This window comes from Schistocerca nitens, chromosome 7 (genome assembly GCF_023898315.1).
Source record: "Schistocerca nitens isolate TAMUIC-IGC-003100 chromosome 7, iqSchNite1.1, whole genome shotgun sequence".
Taxonomy (NCBI): Eukaryota; Metazoa; Arthropoda; class Insecta; order Orthoptera; family Acrididae; genus Schistocerca; species Schistocerca nitens.
Genome location: NC_064620.1, coordinates 35,076,022 through 35,095,873, shown reverse-complemented (window position 1 = coordinate 35,095,873; position 19,852 = coordinate 35,076,022).

Genomic DNA, 19,852 nt, shown 5'->3' with positions numbered 1-19,852 from the left:
ACTTTTACCAGAATTGCTTTAGCCATGACTTATCCTGATCACTGACCTAGACAGGATCCTTACCTCGTATTGTGCAACCCGAGTATCCTGAACTGAAAGTTTAAAATTAGTGTTAATAAGAATTATTAGCAGACAAACCTATGCTATAAAGAAGTTTAAAGTTCTATGTGTTATTGCAAATGTTGGTAAAGAACAAAAGTATGACTAACTTGGAAGAGAGTTTTTTTTGAACTGAGTTAGCGATGTTATTTAATTAATCTGAGACAGAAATAATGACAGTTAAATTATTCAGAAGTAAGACAAAAGAGTAGTTATCCATAGATTGATGATTTTGAGTGTTAATTTGTCTTTTAGTACTTAACAGTTTCAGCCCCCCCCCCCCCTTCTCTTGTCCATTCTTTCAAACCTTGAAATGTGCTGATCAGATTTGACCAGTAAAGTTAAGTTCTATATTGAACCTAAGGGTATTAGTGTTGTTTCCCAACTTTAATAGTAACATTGTATGTGTGCTTTCAAAACTGCTCATTCTAGGACAATCTATGCCCGATTTCAGTCTGATCAATATACAAAATGCAGTTCGTAGTAATCATTGCTGTGTGGTGTTGTGTGAATTTATCTCGTCCAAATTAGTACAAAAAGAGAAAGCTTTAGTTCAGTGGATTTTTCTGGTTCCAAACTTTGCCATATAACTCATCATTACTACGTGTTACTATGCTTATCCATGCACCCACTTGTACAAGGAAAAACTCACTCATTGCCTAAGTAGGCTGGCGACCGAATTATTAATTATAGGTAGCATCTACTGTGTATACTTCTTGTCCATGCGAAAGAGTAATTATACTTTACATTTGCTTGATGCATCACTGTAGTTATTGACTGAGTATAAGTCCGATCTTGCTTCTATTAGGTACACGCGGTCAACTTATGTACTAAAATCCTTTGTTTATAAGGTGAAGCCCGTGAACTTATTACAGTACAGGCTTTATACAGCCAACGAACGTCCGATAAGGGCGGGAGCGTTACAAGGTCCCTCTTCAAATACCTTTCATAATCTGTATCAGTAAAGCGTTATTGAACAGACACGAGGCTTTTCAACCGAATACGAACATTCCCGTTCAGGGGCAGTTTCATTCCGTCTCATTGTCTTCACGAAATGTGTGAAACATAATTCCTAATTTACTTATTTGTTTGCTGTGGCTGTTGCAACTGTCAATCGTGCAGCACACCATTACTTCTCACTTAAACACTTACTCTAAAAAAATCCCTCTGTACACTGATAAATACGGCGTAGCTCTGTACTCAGTCGTTTGTTAGTAATAAAAATTCTGAGGACTCTGTTTTCGCTCGTGAGCGCAACTGCAGAACAATAAGTTATGGCGATTTCGGGTTACCGAGCGCTGGTATGTTTCCCTGTGACGTCAGTGGCTCGGCTTGCTACCGCAAAAATAGCTCTGAGCACTATGGGACTTAACTTCTAAGGTCATCAGTCCCCTAGAACTTAGAACTACTCAAACCTAACTAACCTAAGGACATCACACACGTCCATGCCCGAGGCAGTATTCGAACCTGCGCGGTTCCAGACTGTAGCGTCTAGAACCGCTCGGCCACCTAGGCCGGCCTTGCTACTGTACATTCTAATATCCGTGGTTGAAACTGTCCAGGACATCCACATTGCTTTCCTCAGACAGAGTTTCCACCTGGAGAGGTTACAAATGCGCTACAATATTTCGTTCGACATATTTGTGCGAAAGACATTTTATCAATTACGAAAATAACTAAGTCGCAATTATGTGGCAAACTGGGTGTGAAATCTATGAAAAGGTCTGTATATGGCCGTATGCCGACTCTTTGTACCAAATAAAAAGTGAATTATATTTTCAGTGTGTCAAAATTAATTAAATAACACTGAAAATTGGTCTTATTTGTGATCTATGGTTTTCCTATCTTCTTCTCATTCTTTTTCCAGTTTACTGGACTCTGGGGCGTGTCCATTCAGCCATCTCATTAGCCGAATGTCGACACGAATTTAAGGACAACACATTACCCAGTACCCAAGTGGACAAAATCTCTTAGCCATCCTGGAATCAAACCAGTGCCCGTTTTCTCACCAGTCTGCGACGTGTGTGCGCTGCTACCAAGTTGGACTCAACTGTAGTGTTGAGAAATGTGAAATATAAAACTTGGTTGTATGCTGTGAGACTGTCACATTCGCAATCCCCCCCCAAGCGCTCAGACGGCTTGGTGTGGCTGTGGGGGCTGAGTGTTATGGTACTCGTGCTAGGGAACAGTTCGTAGGCCAGAATATTGGCCATCCCTGCTCTCTGCTCTGGACTATGACAGCAACCGACACCTACTTGTATTCGGTGAGCTGCTTGAACATGCACATGCACCGACCTGATTGGTTAACTTCACTGTTATTTAACTGCGAACAGTGGAAATATTAATCAGAGTGTATTAGTAGCCAACTACTTAGGGAAGAATCATTGCTTTAATGAATATCCGTTTTTGAGATAGAGTTTCGTCCACAAATGAAGCAAGTAAGAGTTTCAAATGGCTCTGAGCACTATGGGACTTAATTGCTGAGGTCATCAGTCCCCTAGAACTTTTTTCTTTTTTTTTTTTTGCCTTCAGTCTACTGACTGGTTTGATGCGGCCCGCCACGAATTCCTTTCCTGTGCTAACCTCTTCATCTCAGAGTAGCACATGCAACCTACGTCCTTAATTATTTGCTTGACGTATTCAAATCTCTGTCTTCCTCTACAGTTTTTGCCCTCTACAGCTCCCTCTAGTACCATGGAAGTCATTCCCTCATGTCTTAGCAGATGTCCTATCATCCTGTCCCTTCTCCTTATCAGTGTTTTCCACATATTCCTTTCCTCTCCGATTCTGCGCAGAACCTCCTCATTCCTTACCTTATCAGTCCACCTAATTTTCAACATTCGTCTATAGCACCACATCTCAAATGCTTCGATTCTCTTCTGTTCCGGTTTTCCCACAGTCCATGTTTCACTACCATACAATGCTGTACTCCACACGTACATCCTCAGAAATTTCTTCCTCAAATTAAGGCCGGTATTTGATATTAGTAGACTTCTCTTGGCCAGAAATGCCTTTTTTGCCATAGCGAGACTGCTTTTGATGTCCTCCTTGCTCCGTCCGTCATTGGTTATTTTACTGCCTAGGTAGCAGAATTCCTTAACTTCATTGACTTCGTGACCATCAATCCTGATGTTAAGTTTCTCGCTGTTCTCATTTCTACTACTTCTCATTACCTTCGTCTTTCTCCGATTTACTATCAAACCATGCTGTGTACTCATTAGACTGTTCATTCCGTTCAGCAGATCATTTAATTCTTCTTCACTTTCACTCAGGATAGCAATGTCATCAGCGAATCGTATCATTGATATCCTTTCACCTTGTACTATAATTCCACTCCGGAACCTTTCTTTTATTTCCATCATTGCTTCCTCGATGTACAGATTGAAGAGTAGGGGCGAAAGGCTACAGCCTTGTCTTACACCCTTCATAATACGAGCACTTCGTTCTTGATCGTCCACTCTTTTTATTCCCTCTTGGTTGTTGTACATATTGTATATGACCCGTCTCTCCCTATAGCTTACCCCTACTTTTTTCAGAATCCCGAACAGCTTGCAACATTTTATATTGTCGAACGCTTTTTCCAAGTCGACAAATCCTATTAAAGTGTCTTGATTTTTCTTTAGCCTTGCTTCCATTGTTAGCCGTAACGGCAGAATTGCCTCTCTCGTCCCTTTACTTTTCCTAAAGCCAAACTGATCGTCACCAAGCGCATTCTCAATTTTCTTTTCCATTCTTCTGTATATTATTCTTGAAAGCAGCTTCGATGCATTAGCTGTTAAGCTGATTGTGCGATAATTCTCGCACTTGTCAGCTCTTGCCGTCTTCGGAATTGTGTGGATGATGCTTTTCCGAAAGTCAGATGGTATGTCGCCAGACTCATATATTCTACACACCAACGTGAATAGTCGTTCTGTTGCCACTTCCCCCAATGATTTTAGAAATTCTGGTGGAATTTTATCTATTCCTTCTGCCTTATTTGACCCTAAGTCCTCCAAAGCTATTTTAAATTCCGATTCTAATACTGGATCCCCTATCTCTTCTAAATCGACTCCTGTTTCTTCTTCTATCACATCAGACAATTCTTCACCCTCATAGAGGCTTTCAATGTATTCTTTCCACCTATCTGCTCTCTCCGCTGCATTTAACAGTGGAATTCCCGTTGCACTCTTAATGTTACCACCGTTGCTTTTAATGTCCCCAAAGGTTGTTTTGACTTTCCTGTATGCTGAGTCTGTCCTTCCGACAATCATATCTTTTTCGATGTCTTCACATTTTTCCTGCAGCCATTTCGTTTTAGCTTCCCTGCACTTCCTTTTCATTTCATTCCTCAGCACCTTGTATTTCTGTATTCCTGATTTTCCCGGAACATGTTTGTACTTCCTCCTTCCATCAATCAACTGAAGTATTTTTCTGTTACCCATGGTTTCTTCGCAGCTACCTAATTTGTACCTATGTTTTCCTTCCCAACTTCTGTGATGGCCCTTTTTAGAGATGTCCATTCCTCTTCAACTGTACTGCCTACTGCGCTATTCCTTATTGCTGTATCTACAGCGTTAGAGAACTTCAAACGTATCTCGTCATTCTTTAGTACTTTCGTATCCCACTTCTTTCCGTATTGATTCTTCCTGACTAATGTCTTGAACTTCAGCCTACTCTTCATCACTACTATATTGTGATCTGAGTGTATATCTGCTCCTGGGCACGCCTTACAGTCCAGTATCTGACTTCGGAATCTCTGTCTGACCATGATGTAATCTAATTGAAATCTTCCCGTATCTCCCGGCCTTTTCCAAGTATACCTCCTCCTCTTGTGATTCTTGAACAGGGTGTTCGCTATTATTAGCTGAAACTTGTTACAGAACTCAATTGGTCTTTCTCCTCTTTCATTCCTTCTCCCAAGCCCATATTGTCCTGTAACCTTTTCTTCTACTCCTTCCCCTACAACTGCATTCCAGTCGCCCATGACTATTAGATTTTCGTCCCCCTTTACATACTGCATTACCCTTTCAATATCCTCATACACTTTCTCTATCTGTTCATCTTCAGCTTGCGACGTCGGCATGTATACCTGAACTATCGTTGTCGGTGTTGGTCTGCTGTTGATTCTGATTAGAACAACCCGGTCACTGAACTGTTCACAGTAACACACCCTCTGCCCTACCTTCCTATTCATAACGAATCCTACACCTGTTATACCATTTTCTGCTGCTGTTGATATTACCCGATACTCATCTGACCAGAAATCCTTGTCTTCCTTCCACTTCACTTCACTGACCCCTACTATATCTAGATTGAGCCTTTGCATTTCCTTTTTCAGATTTTCTAGTTTCCCTACCACGTTCAAGCTTCTGACATTCCACGCCGCAACTCGTAGAACGTTATCCTTTCGTTGATTATTCAATTTTTTTCTCATGGTAACCTCCCCCTTGGCAGGCCCCTTCCGGAGATCCGAATGGGGGACTATTCCGGAATCTTTTGCCAATGGAGAGATCATCATGACACTTCTTCAATTACAGGCCACATGTCCTGTGGATACACGTTACGTGTCTTTAATGCAGTGGATTCCATTGCCTTCTGCATCCTCATGTCGTTGATCATTGCTGATTCTTCCGCCTTTCGGGGCAATTTCCCACCCCTAGGACAAGAGGGTGCCCTGAGCCTCTATCCGCTCCTCCGCCCTCTTTGACAAGACCGTTGGCAGAATGAGGCTGACTTCTTATGCCGGAAGTCTTCGGCCGCCAATGCTGATTATTTATCAAAATTTAGGCAGTGGCGGGGATCGAACCCGTGACCAAAGACGTTTTGTTTATGAATCAAAGACGCTACCCCTAGACCAGAACTACCCCTAGACTTAGAACTACTTAAACCCAACTAACCTGAGGACATCACACACATCCATGCCCGAGGCAGGATTCGAACCTGCGACCGTAGCGGTCACGCGGTCCCAGATTGAAGCGCCTAGAATCGCTCAGCCACTCCGGCCGGCGAAGCAAGTAAGACATTAGCAACTGTGTGACTTCTACACATCCAATAGAAATTTATGTTATAGAAGCGAAGAGTTTCAATTTGTAATGGCTGACGGAGAAACTTCAAATGTATTCTTTAGGATAATGAGTGATGAGCTACTGACCTTTGAAATGCTGCAGCGACAGTCACTTTCCATGCTGTAGTGTCCCCAGATGGAACTTGGTGTATGTGAAACTTGTCGTTATTCTTATGGGAGGTAACATGTTATACTCGTATTAAAAAAGGTTCTAACTTTCCATTATCTAACTGGAAAAAGAGTTGATTTGAATTATTTATTAATTGTAAGTTTTCCAAACTTGACTGATTCCCCCAGGCAAAGGCCGTCTCTACAGAAACCTAGCACAGAGTACTTTCTCTGTGAAACAACTTGAGTTCTGGTAGCATGCTAGAAACCTACTCCAAATTTGCTACCGATAATCAGTTTCTGTTTGTATGGTATCTTCTAAAGTGAAATCGATTTCATAATATTTTCTAAAATAAAGGTGTAGAATTTTTCGAAGCCGTCATATCGTATCTTGCAGACCGTAAAAACTAATTGTAACGTTCATCAGGTTACCTTCCACTCAGAAGGCTGTTGCACGCAGCGACTGTTACATTGACTTGTAAATAATATATTTCAGCTATCAGTCGTCCTTTTTAAATTGTATTGGCTGATCTAGATGTCAGCTACAAACTAGCCATTCTCAATGCACTATCGTTTTTGGACTGTATTCAATGAACTATGGATGAAGCCCGACCAACAGGATTTACATGCATTGATGAAAAATGATAGTGCATTGAGAATGGCTAGTACCTAGCTAAAATCTACATCTGCCAATAAAATTTAAAAAGGACGACTGATAGCTGATCTCTGTTATTTAAAAATGTAACGTTGTTAAAAACTCAAAGGTTGGTCTGCAGTGTGCAGTGCTTTGCCACGCATGACCGTATTGGAGATGGAATGTCGTTACCTACATCCAATTTTTGAGCTTACTTAAATAGCTAGTTTTAGGTAAATCTAAGGTTTGGATTCTGTACCACGTAGTTTTTCGTGTTAACAGATTCTTACCACAGGTGAAACAGTAGTATATGACTGAAATTCTGGTACCAAATGTAGATCGAAGCCCTGACCGTTGAATCGGAAACCTCACAGCCACAGAGCAAGGTTTATTGTAGCACAAATACAGGGTGTTTCAAAAATGACCGGTATATTAGAAACGGCAATAAAAACTAAACGAGCAGCGATAGAAATACACCGTTTGTTGCAATATGCTTGGGACAACAGTACATTTTCAGGCAGACAAACTTTCGAAATTACAGTAGTTACAATTTTCAACAACAGATGGCGCTGCGGTCTGGGAAACTCTGTAGTACGATATTTTCCACATATCCACCATGCGTAGCAATAATATGGCGTAGTCTCTGAATGAAATTACCCGAAACCTTTGACAACGTGTCTGGCGGAATGGCTTCACATGCAGATGAGATGTACTGCTTCAGCTGTTCAATTGTTTCTGGATTCTGGCGGTACACCTGGTCTTTCAAGTGTCCCCACAGAAAGAAGTCACAGGGGTTCATGTCTGGCGAATAGGGAGGCCAATTCACGCCGCCTCCTGTATGTTTCGGATAGCCCAAAGCAATCACACGATCATCGAAATATTCATTCAGGAAATTAAAGATGTCTTCCGTGCGATGTGCCCGGGCACCATCTTGCATAAACCACGAGGTGTTCGCAGTGTCGTCTAAGGCAGTTTGTACCGCCACAAATTCACGAAGAATGTCCAGATAGCGTGATGCAGTAATCGTTTCGGATCGGAAAAATGGGCCAATGATTCCTTTGGAAGAAATGGCGGCCCAGACCAGTACTTTTTGAGGATGCAGGGACGATGGGACTGCAACATGGGGCTTTTCGGTTCCCCATATGCGCCAGTTCTGTTTATTGACGAAGCCGTCCAGGTAAAAATAAGCTTCGTCAGTAAGCCAAATGCTGCCCACATGCATATCGCCATCATCAATCCTGTGCACTATATCGTTAGCGAATGTCTCTCGTGCAACAATGGTAGCGGCGCTGAGGGGTTGTCCCATTTGAATTTTGTATGGATAGAGGTGTTAACTCTGGCGCATGAGACGATACGTGGACGTTGGCGTCATTTGGACTGCAGCTGCAACACGGCGAACGGAAACCCGAGGCCACTGTTGGATCACCTGCTGCACTAGCTGCGCGTTGCCCTCTGTGGTTGCCGTATGCGGTCGCCCTACCTTTCCAGCACGTTCATCCGTCACGTTCCCAGTCCGTTGAAATTTTTCAAACAGATCCTTTATTGTATCGCTTTTCGGTCCTTTGGTTACATTAAACCTCCGTTGAAAACTTCGTCTTGTTGCAACAACACTGTGTTCTAGGCGGTGGAATTCCAACACCAGAAAAATCCTCTGTTCTAAGGAATAAACCATGTTGTCTACAGCACACTTGCACGTTGTGAACAGCACACGCTTACAGCAGAAAGACGACGTACAGAATGGCGCACCCACAGACTGCGTTGTCTTCTATATCTTTCACATCATTTGCAGCGCCATCTGTTGTTGAAAATTGTAGCTACTGTAATTTCGAAAGTTTGTCCGCCTTAAAATGTACTGTTGTCCCAAGCATATTGCAACAAACGGTGTATTTCTATCGCTGCTCGTTTAGTTTTTATTGCCGTTTCAAATATACCGGTCATTTTTGAAACACCCTGTAGATAAAAAAGTAGCATGTGTGAAATATTCGCTGTATGCATTTGAAACAAGACCTTGTGGGAAGCATATTAGTTCTACTAACGTGACAACTCATTAAAGTTATAAATAAGTGAATGGCCCACTTCTTGAAGACAATAAAGATAGGAAAGGTAACTTAATCCATTAATACGGGGGCTTGTCTGAGAGGAAAAAATGAAAAATCAAATTAACATATGTGCTGCAGATGAGATTACAAAGATCTACAAAACGCTTGCCACTCATGTGTTTGCACTACAAAGTATCCTTGCTAGCAGATTTTGTTTGTTTAATCTCGAGCTACAGCAAAAACTTTGCACAAACTTGTATATCTGGAAAGCTATATATTTTAGGGTAAATGTTCTAAATATTTGCAAAACATTGTTATCAAGAAAATAAATGCGATGCACTACACTTTGCACAAATAGGAACATATGGAGAAGTATAGATCTGATTTTATTAAAAACTTTTTTAAGTTACAGATTACGCTACGCTAATTTAATGAATGGGCACTGCAATATATCTGGTGATCTGCCGCACGTTGAAGCCGTGGGAAATTTTGTGGCCAGCTACGTCGTGCGTGGAAATTCGTAATTGCTTCTCCGTACTGTGTGTGAGTACGGCCGAGTCAGTTACGTATATGTGTGTGAAAGCGCTGCGTTTAGTCGAAATTAAGGATAAGTATCGCATTGTTCTCTTGTTCTATTCGTAGAAGTAAAAGAAAGGCAGGTGTTGTGTTGAGAACACCGGGTAAACAACATCATATGAAGTTTGCATGATTGGATTTTTGTACGGCGTGCCGTGTTGCGATTTAGCGGAAAGAGAGGAAGAAGCTAAATGTGGGCTCCGCGGAGGAGTTCAGAGGGCAGGCTTTGTCTGCTCGTTCTTTGTGGCCCTGAACACGACACGCACTGCTGTTATGGCGGCCATTGTGTGCTACAGCATGAATATGCATGCTCGTCCAGACTGCAAAAGCGCCACTGAGCTTAGCGAGTCCCTGGAGGCCTTCCTCTTTATGAACCGCAAGAGAACCCGCACGGAAAAAGTCCACCTCTCTGGGGAGCCCTCGTGACGGTGAAGAGGGAACCTCATTAGAATCATAATATTTTACTGCGTGTCATCATTTCTTTCATTCTCTCTCCCTTTTCTCTGTGACTGTACACCAAAGGAAAATTGGAGACAAGTGGAAGATTATAATAGTCTCGAATTTAGTACATTGTTATTGTAGACTGTTTCTGGTTATGGACAGGAAAGGATGTTTACAATCCTTAGAAGACACAGGTTACCGTACCTAGACAGACGAAAGATTGTTCAGAACATCAACAAGCACTAATTAGAAGCAGTAAAAGTGTAAGGTCAAGAAGGGCACCTTCGTGTTAAAAAGGGTTTATGGCAGGCATGAACCTATCACTCTTGTTCAACTTGAAATAAAAGGAGCAGTGGAACAAGTGAGGGAACACTTCGAGAGACGAATGAAAATGTGAGGGGAACATTACTAAGATCAACTAACGATACAAACTAAAAATGTTCAAATTTGTGTGAAATCTTATGGGACTGCCCGCATCTCGTGGTCGTGCGGTAGCGTTCTCGCTTCCCACGCCCGGGTTCCCGGGTTCCCGGGTTCGATTCCCGGCGGGGTCAGGGATTTTCTCTGCCTCGTGATGGCTGGGTGTTGTGTGCTGTCCTTAGGTTGGTTAGGTTTAAGTAGTTCTAAGTTCTAGGGAACTGATGACCATAGATGTTAAGTCCCATAGTGCTCAGAGCCATTTGAACCATTTTTTTCTTACGGGACTTAACTGCTAAGGTCATCAGTCCCTAGGCTTACACACCACCTAACCTAAATTATCCTAAGGACAACCACACACACCCATGCCCGAGGAGGACTTGAAACCTGCGCCAGGACCAGCCGCACAGTCCATGACTGCAGCGCCTGAGACCGCTCGACTAATCCCGCGCGGCTATACCAACTATTTGCCCAAGAAATAAAAAGACGTGTTGAAAAAACTTACTGAAATTAAACCGGAGGACGTCTCCGACAACCGCCGAAGTTTGAACAGGTTCACACCCCTCAGTTTCGAGGCACAGATGCAACGAGAAAGTGCAGTGCAAAGAAATTTAAAACCACGTTATAGGGGTGTATTGTCAGCTGCCGTGGCACAAACCTTGCAGGCACTTTGTGAAACTGGAGCACAATGTGGTGTGCTGACCCATGCTGTAAACATGCTGCGGTGTCATTCAGTGTTACTCGGTGGTTTTCCCTCACTATGGCTTCAACTGCTGCAATGTTCTGTGAAGTCACAACTCGTTGTGCCTGACCTGGACGAGGAGCACATTCCACTGAAGTCACACCATTTGCGAACTTCCTACTCCATTCGTAGACTTGCTGCTGTGACAAACATGCATCACCGAACTGAGCCTTCATTCGTCGATGAATTTAAATAGGTTTCACACCTTCACCACGCAAAAACCGAATGACAGAACGCTGTTCCTCTCTGGTGCAAGTAGCAAGTGGGGCGGCCATTTTTATACTGATACTGCGACGGTATGCGTGCATCTGCACTATGCTGCTACCTACAGACCATTCTGCATACGCTGTTTGTAGCACGCTTACCAACTAACAGGATAACGGCGCCAAATTTCGATTTGTTATTACAAATTTAAGGTTTTCATTTGACTCATCCTCGTATTTCCATTCGGGACATCTATCTGAAGACGAGGTGTAATACTCGAAAATTCGATCGTAGCATAAAAAAGAGAAAATTACAGCCATAGGTGGAAACGACCATTTTTACGAATAACATAATGACTGTGGACCATCTCACAGCGTATTATTCTCACTTACTATGAACAGATACGAGAGCAAGATTCGTCTTGAAAGCGACGTGGTAGCATGTGGTGCATCTCTTGTACTTCACCGCAGTGGTAGGGAACCTCCTGTTCTGCAAAGTCTCGGTCAGCGGTAGGTTTGTCTTAGTCATGATCTCCGTGTCTCCAGATTGCGGTTCTCAAAGGCAGCCTTTACTAATTGAAATCTTTACAGTGTATCCTGTTTGACTGCAGAATACGGACTGGAAGAGAGATGAGCTTCCATCCGCGACCTCTCTTCACCTGACTTAACGAGCGCTGCACACATGAGGACGTGCAGTTCCAGTGAGTCGGTAGACTCATTTAACTATTCCTTCCACCGACAAATCGATGTGTACAGCTGTTTGCTCTATAGCTTTCTCCGACTGAGATCTGCATGTCAATAACTCAACTAGGCGTGCGTGTAACAAGAAATTCATCACAGGGTGAGTGGAACTCTGCAATGCACTGCGACGACCGCAAGCTAGAGCGCTTGTGATACATTTTCAGGGCACCTTTGCTTTGAAACGCCGTGGTGCGGCACGCACAGCACAAAGGTAACGAATAATCGAAACGCACACAGTTAACACAGGCGGCGTCCATACGCGCTCGCAAACCTCGATACTCAAATGTCCGCTAGTGACGTCGACGACAGCAACAAGTGGTATGTAGTCGCCCCAAGAATCTACACTGCCGATTACAGAACGTCTTTGCGAAATGCTGGCGAAGTCTGGTTGGCGAGTTACCAAAAGTAGTACTACTGAGGAAATGAAAGTACCGCTTAAACGTGACTGGTGTTAATACTGGTAAGCAAAGGAGGCTATAACATTATCTTACAGCAAATGTATAAGGTGGCTGCTAAACTTTTGTAAGCTTATCAGTCCGTCGCTGACATAGAAGACTGCAAACCTTCTTTCCTTCCCGTTTGGGCAAGCTGTGCAGTGACTAGAATACATGTAAAGCTTACTGGGACAGGGTAAATGCTAGCTACAATGAAGTCGGTAATTCGATCGTAATATTGGCATTTTAATTTCATATTCCCCACAACTGACAAAATTTACAAAAAATATGTGAATCTCTTTGTCCACCCACACACTCCTGAGAATGGCGCATTAACAATTTGCACTTACGCGCGGATACGTTGATAAATACTCGGCACCTCGCAAGGATAACTTATAGATCGAGAATATTAGGTAAGTTGTTGGAAGTGGTTAGGCGTTGGTGAAAACCTCGCTTCTGACAAGGGAACCTCCCCATCGCACCCCCCTCAGATTTAGTTATAAGTTGTCACAGTGTATAGGCCTTGATAAACTGAACACAGATCAATCGAGAAAACAGGAAGAAGTTGTGTGGAACTATGAAAAAAATAACCAAATATACAAACTGAGTAGTCCATGCGCAAGATAGGCAGCAACAAGGATTATGTCAGGTTAGTAGCGCCTTGGTCCCGTGGTTAGCGTGAGCAACTGCGGAGCGAGAGGTCCTTGGTTCAAATCTTCCCTCGAGTGAAGAGTTTACTTTCTTTATTTTCGAAAAGTTATGATTTGTCCGTTCGTTCATTGACGTCTCTGTTAACTGTAATAAGTTTCGTGTCTGTGTTTTGCGACCGCACCGCAAAACCGTGCGATTAGTAGACGAAACGACGTGCCTCTCCAATGGGAACCGAAAACATTTACTGGATTCATATTGCCCACGGAATACATCTCACGTATTTAATGCACTCTCGTCCAAAGTAGCGAACAGTCAACTGCCAGCCAGGGAGCCTCGTTAGCAGGAATACTGTCTCTTCCGTGCGCTGTAGTCGACTGACGTCGTGTGTTTCGATGTTGGTTTAGATGTAGCGTCCCCATACTACGGCGCAGTTACCTCGCATCGGACGGACGGAAAAATAAAAAAATTAAACTTTTCACTCGAGGGAAGACTTGAACCAATGACCTCTCGTTTGGCAGCTGCTCACGCTAACCACGGGACCACGGCTCTCCCAACCTGCCGCTATCCTTGATGTTGCCTATCTTGCACATGGACTACTCAGTTTGTATATTTTGCTTATTTTTTTCATAGTTCCACACAACTTCTTCCTGTTTTCTCGATTGATCTGTGTTCAGTTTTTCAAGGCCTATACACTGTGCCAACTTGTAACTAAATCTGAGGGGGGTGCGATGGGGAGGTTCCCTCGTGAGCACACAAAGAGCTCTAACCGCAGAACTCTGCACGGAACACGCGATGGTGCAATGCTGCGATACAGACCGTATATCTCCCTTCGAAGACGATGGCCTAGACGCCGTCTCCAAGTCCGTACCGCTCGACGGTTGAAGGCGAAGTCCTTCCTCAATTCTCTCGTCGCCCACGCGTACGAAAACGCGGTGGAAGAATACTCAGTTTCGGCCAATGTCGAACGCTCTATCATCGCCGAAATCCCTCAACTGAGATCTACCCAGTGATCGAGTAGGTCATAACGCCCCTAGGCAAACGATATCCTCGTGTTCACCACGTGTTGCCCAGCACAGGTGGCTCAGGATGCCGGGCTATCCCGAAAAGCTCCGTATTGTCCCGCGTTTCCGGTGAGCGCTACCTGCCGCCCACGGCGGCTCGGCGAGCTACGGTCATCTGCAGACTTTAGATTGCACAATCCTCAAATTCCGATACTTCTCACCAACGCTTTAAGTTAGTGGCTCAATCATGCATACATGCAGGGAATACTGCTCGAGAGTGCCTCATATTTATCATAAGTAAATAGAGTCATGATCTGCATCCCTGGGCAGTCTCTTTATTATAAATACTAATGATGGTAGGCTATCGTTTAAGTGCCCATGTCCTGGCACCTTACACTTTATCTGTACAAACTGACAGCGTTTGTCCAGTTTAGGGGTGGCTACTTCAAGACACGTAAATAAATGCGAACACTGTTAGCTGCAGCGGGACATTACGCAATGACAACGTCGACGAGTGAAAATGTGTACTGGACCAGGATTCGAAACCGGGATTTCCTGGTAACTAGGCAGATGTGTTAATCTTATGTTCGACAGAACGGGGCCAACGCTTTCGTATATCCAATATGCCTAGCTGGGCAATGGGTCCATTTTCTTCAGTGCGCAGTACAAACACGTCCGACTTCCTGTGGGAATCTCCCAGCAGCGAACGAGAGTATGTTGGTCAGGGTCGGGGATAGGTGGTGATCGGTGGGAATGTGGATTGGCCGTGACACATTCCTAGAGAGTTCACGTAGTTGCGAAAACGCTGTGTCCCGGATGGGGCAGTGGTTAACGACCATGCATAGTAAGCAGGTGGTGTCGGGTTCGAATCCCGGTCCGGTACACATTTTCACTCGACGCTGCTGATTTCCCGTAATGTGCCGCTGCAGCTGGCAGCAGTGATCCCCTTAATTTTACGTATAATGTTTCACAGTTGCGGATTCTGCATGGTGTATATTTTTTGGGACACGTCCGAAAGTACAGACACCACGCATTAATAAAGTTCAAGACGATTTTCGTTCCAAAAGCAGAGCTCCGATACCTACGTTCCGAGCAGTGCATGGAGGGTTTGTTGTTGTTGTGGTCTTCAGTCCTGAGACTGGTTTCATGCAGCTCTCCGTGCTACTCTACCCTGTGCAAGCTTCTTCATCTCCCAGTACCCACTGCAACCTTCATCCTTCTGTATCTGTTTAGTGTATTCATCTCTTGGTCTACCTCTACGATTTTTACCCTCCACGCTGCCTTCCAATACTAAATTGGTGATCCCCTGATGCCTCAGAACATGTCCTACGAACCGATCACTTCTTCTAGTCACGTTGTGCCACAAACTCCTTTTCTCCTCAATTCTGTTCAATACCTCCTCATTAGTTATGTGATGTACCCATTTCTTCTTGTCCAAATTAGTTATCGTCCATGTTTCACTTCCATACATGGCTACACTCCATACAAATACTTTCAGAAACGACTTCCTGACACTTAAAACTATACTCGATGTTAACAAATTTCTCTTCTTCAGAAACGCTTTCCTTGGCATTGTCAAACTACATTTTATATCCTCTCTACTTCGACCATCATCAGTTAATTTGCTCTCCAAATAGCAAAACTCCTTTACTACTTTAAGTGTCTCATTTCCTAATCTAATTCCCTCACCATCACCCGACTTAATTCGACTACACTCCACTATCCTCGTTTTGCTTTTGTTGATATTCATCTTATGTCCACCTTTTAAAACACTGTCCATTCCGTTCAACTGCTCTTCCAAGTCCTTTGCTGTCTCTGACAGAATTACAATGTCATCGGCGAACCTCAAAGTTTTTATTTCTTCTCCATGGATTTTAATACGTACTCCGAATTTTTCTTTTGTTTCCTTTACTGCTTGCTCAATATACAGATTGAATAACATCTGGGAGAGGATACAGCCCTGTCTCACTCCCTTCCCAACCACTGCTTCCCTTTCATGCCCCTCGACTCTTATAACTGCCATCTGGTTTCTGTACAAATTGTAAATAGCCTTTCGCTCCCTGTATTTTACCCCTGCCACCTTCAGAATTTGAAAGAGAGTATTCCAGTTAACATTGTCAAAAGCTTTCTCTAAGTCTACAAATGCTAGAAACGTAGGTTTGCCTTTTCTTAATTTTTCTTCTAAGATAAGTCGTAAGGTCAGTATTGCCTCACGTGTTCCAACATTTCTACGGAATCCAAACTGATCTTCCCCGAGGTCCGCTTCTACCAGTTTTTCCATTCGTCTGTAAAGAATTCGCGTTAGTATTTTGCAGCTGTGACTTATTAAACTGATGGTTCTGTAATTTTCACATCTGTCAACACCTGCTTTCTTTGGGATTAGAAGTATTATAATCTTTTTGAAGTCTGAGGATATTTCGCCTGTCTCATACATCTTGCTCACCAGATGGAAGAGTTTTGTCAAGACTGACTCTCCCAAGGCCGTCAGTAGTTCCAATGGAATGTTGTCTACTCCTGGGGCGTTGTTTCGACTAAGGTCTTTCAGTGCTCTGTCAAACTCTTCACGCAGTATCGTATCTCCCATTTCATCTTCATCTACATCCTCTTCCATTTCCATAATATTGTCCTCAAGTACATCGCCCTTGTATATACCCTCTGTATACTCTTTCCACCTTTCTGCTTTCCATTCTTTGCATTGAGGGTAGCGAACAGTTACCTGAGACTTCCTCTCACGTCTCACATTACCGCCATCCCACTATCCACTGTACGCCCCATCTGGCATTTCCAAGTCTCATTAGTGTCAGGCGCCAACGATGCTGATCAGAAACAGATATCTGGCAGTGGTCACGAAAACGTCGACAGCGGCACTGGTTGTCAGGATCGGTGCATCACAGTAAGGAAATCCGTGGCGTAACGCCGGAGCCACTGTGACACGGGGGAGATGGGGGCTCTTTGTGTCGGCGGACATGAGCCTGTCGATAACGCACCTGCTGCTGCAGTAATGAAGCTCATTCAGGCGACCGACAGCGCAGCCGGCTCCAAGTGCAGTGTGGCACAGCAAGTGGGTCTGTGCAAAGGTCTATCAGTACTGGCTCCTAGGAGAGAAAACTTCGGTTCAAAAATGCGCAATTGATTTCAGCTTGTGGTTTATCCTTCTACAGCTCTCGTCTCATACTTACAAGGGGAAGCAACGACGTTTGGAACGCGGATTTACTGCAAACTTCGTACACTCATAGTACTCCATGAGGACAACAAAATGTGTAAGCAGTAGGAGACGTTTCATATGGCGCCACGTCCCCTTAGAAAAATTTGTGAATTACTGTGCTGGTAAACACCTTACGTTATTTGATTTTCAAAAGAGCTGAGCAAAACTGAACGTACTCAGACATTTCGCTCTTTACCTATTCTGATCAACACTAAACTGACACACAATATTTTTAGCGCAAAGCAATCTGACTCAAAAATCCCTACAAAAGAATGGCCCTGACTAACAATAACCTATACCTTTCATGAATCACTTTCCTCACAAAAATCTTCGATACTCGAACTACTGCAATACAGCGAGCGCCAATACTGCCAGTTAAATAAAAGATTCTAACTACTGAAGTCACTAACTACTGATAGGCATAGTTAGCAAATGAAAGATTTTGATAAAGAACACACAATGTATTTACCTTACTAGTGTTCAAAAGTCATTATATATATATATATATTATATATATATCAGTTCATGACATCTAGTCTTACAAATTTACTCTCTCTGATGGACACACGTCCAGATCATCCGCTCTCAAAACTCCGCCATCTCTCTCCCCACATCCAGCACTGCTGGCGGCTCACCTCCAACTGCGCAACGCTATGCGCTGTTAACAGCCAACTGCCCAACACTACAATAGCGACTATTTCAACAATGCCCACCAGCCACAGACTGCACACAGCACAGGCAGTGATTTTCATACAGAGCGCTAGGTGACGTTACCAACATAAAAACCTAAACAGCTTACTTACAAAGCGTTATTGAGAAAATAGCAAGATAATTTCGGTCGTCAAATATGTACCTGCGCGTGGCCATTTTTGCCATGAAGCTGCGGCAGCCGTCATTTTCTTTACTGTTTATATTACAATCGATATAATGGGAAAAATACGTGCAATCGGATGAACTTTTATTAAATTTACAATGTTATTTGGCAGTCTACAAATTTTTACTATCACAAATAATATAATATTCATAACTTTATGTTTTCCATGTCTTGACGGAAAATACCACCCTGCAACTTGTACTCGTAATGTCAAAAGCGACGATTTATTGTACATCATTCGAAAGCCGCCTATGCCAGTCAAAACTTGCAGGTAACAGGTAGTTTCGGGCTCCTTCCAGGCATAAGAGATTTCTCAAATCACGGACAAACATACATTTTCAGTATAACTTTGAGCGTTTGGTCGTTTACTAGTCGATGGTTATGAATATTATGTTATTTGTGATAGTAAAAATTTGTAGACAGCCAAATAACATTGTAAATTTAATAAAAGTTAACCCGATTACACGTCTCTGTCCCATTATATCAATTGTAACGTAAATGGTACAGAAAATGACTGTTGAAAATAAAAAAAGAAACTCACGAACGGGACTCGATCAATCGATCCAGCGATTAAGGGCTTGAACGCTAACCATTTTTTTTAATCAACCACTCGGCTGCCGCCGCTGTAACCTCCCCGCACAAAAATATGTGACAATGATAATGAAAATGTGAGCCAAATGTTAACTCCCCACAGAATTATGTTAAATAATAATGCAAAATGGAGTCAATCGTAACCTCGCCACAAAATTAAGGAATGAAAATTGACCATAAACCCACACAATAAGTAACTTCCTAACAGAAATAATAATATCTGGTAAATATTATAAGGGCAGCAACGCTGACCTTCGGCCCTGTGAAATAATTAAACCTGATAAATTTTATAAGGACAGCAGCGCTGACGTTCGGCCCTGTATTCTGAATAAAAACCAAAAACTCTTACCTCAATAACAACTGCATCTATATCTGCTCTTATTTATCGACACAGCTTCGTACAATGCTGGCGTATATATATATATATATATATATATATATATATATATATATATATATATATATATATATATATATATATATTATTTTTGGAGGAAATGCATAGGAAATATTCTTTAAATTGAAATGATTGTTTTTCTGTAAATGAGTTACTTTATAAAAGAAATTATTATTGGGGCATTTTTTCAACAAATTAAATTACAATTAATATACATTATTTGATATGCGCAATGCTGCTTCTTTACCTTCTACAAAAATACTCATCTTCCTGAATCGTGATCAGCGTCGCGAGCAGAGCACACCGCGGACGCATGCCGACTCGCTGCACACTACTGTACCAGACTGCTACTACTATCCAACTGTCGACTCGCGCGGTCAAGCGCAGACTAGCAACGATAAATAACTCTCTGGTCAGAGATTTTGTCATGCCTCGCCATCGCTGGTAATGAATACATACGTGTTTCATAACCCTCCACTGGGGGGCAAAAATTTGGCAGCGATGGTGAGTCATTTGGACTTGCCATGAGCAACAAATTTTTTCTTAACTAATTAACTTACAATCACAAAATATATACAGATATATAGGTGCAGAACATGAAGTAAATATAGTGCACATGCACTGAGTACAGAACATATCAGGCTAATACAATGAAT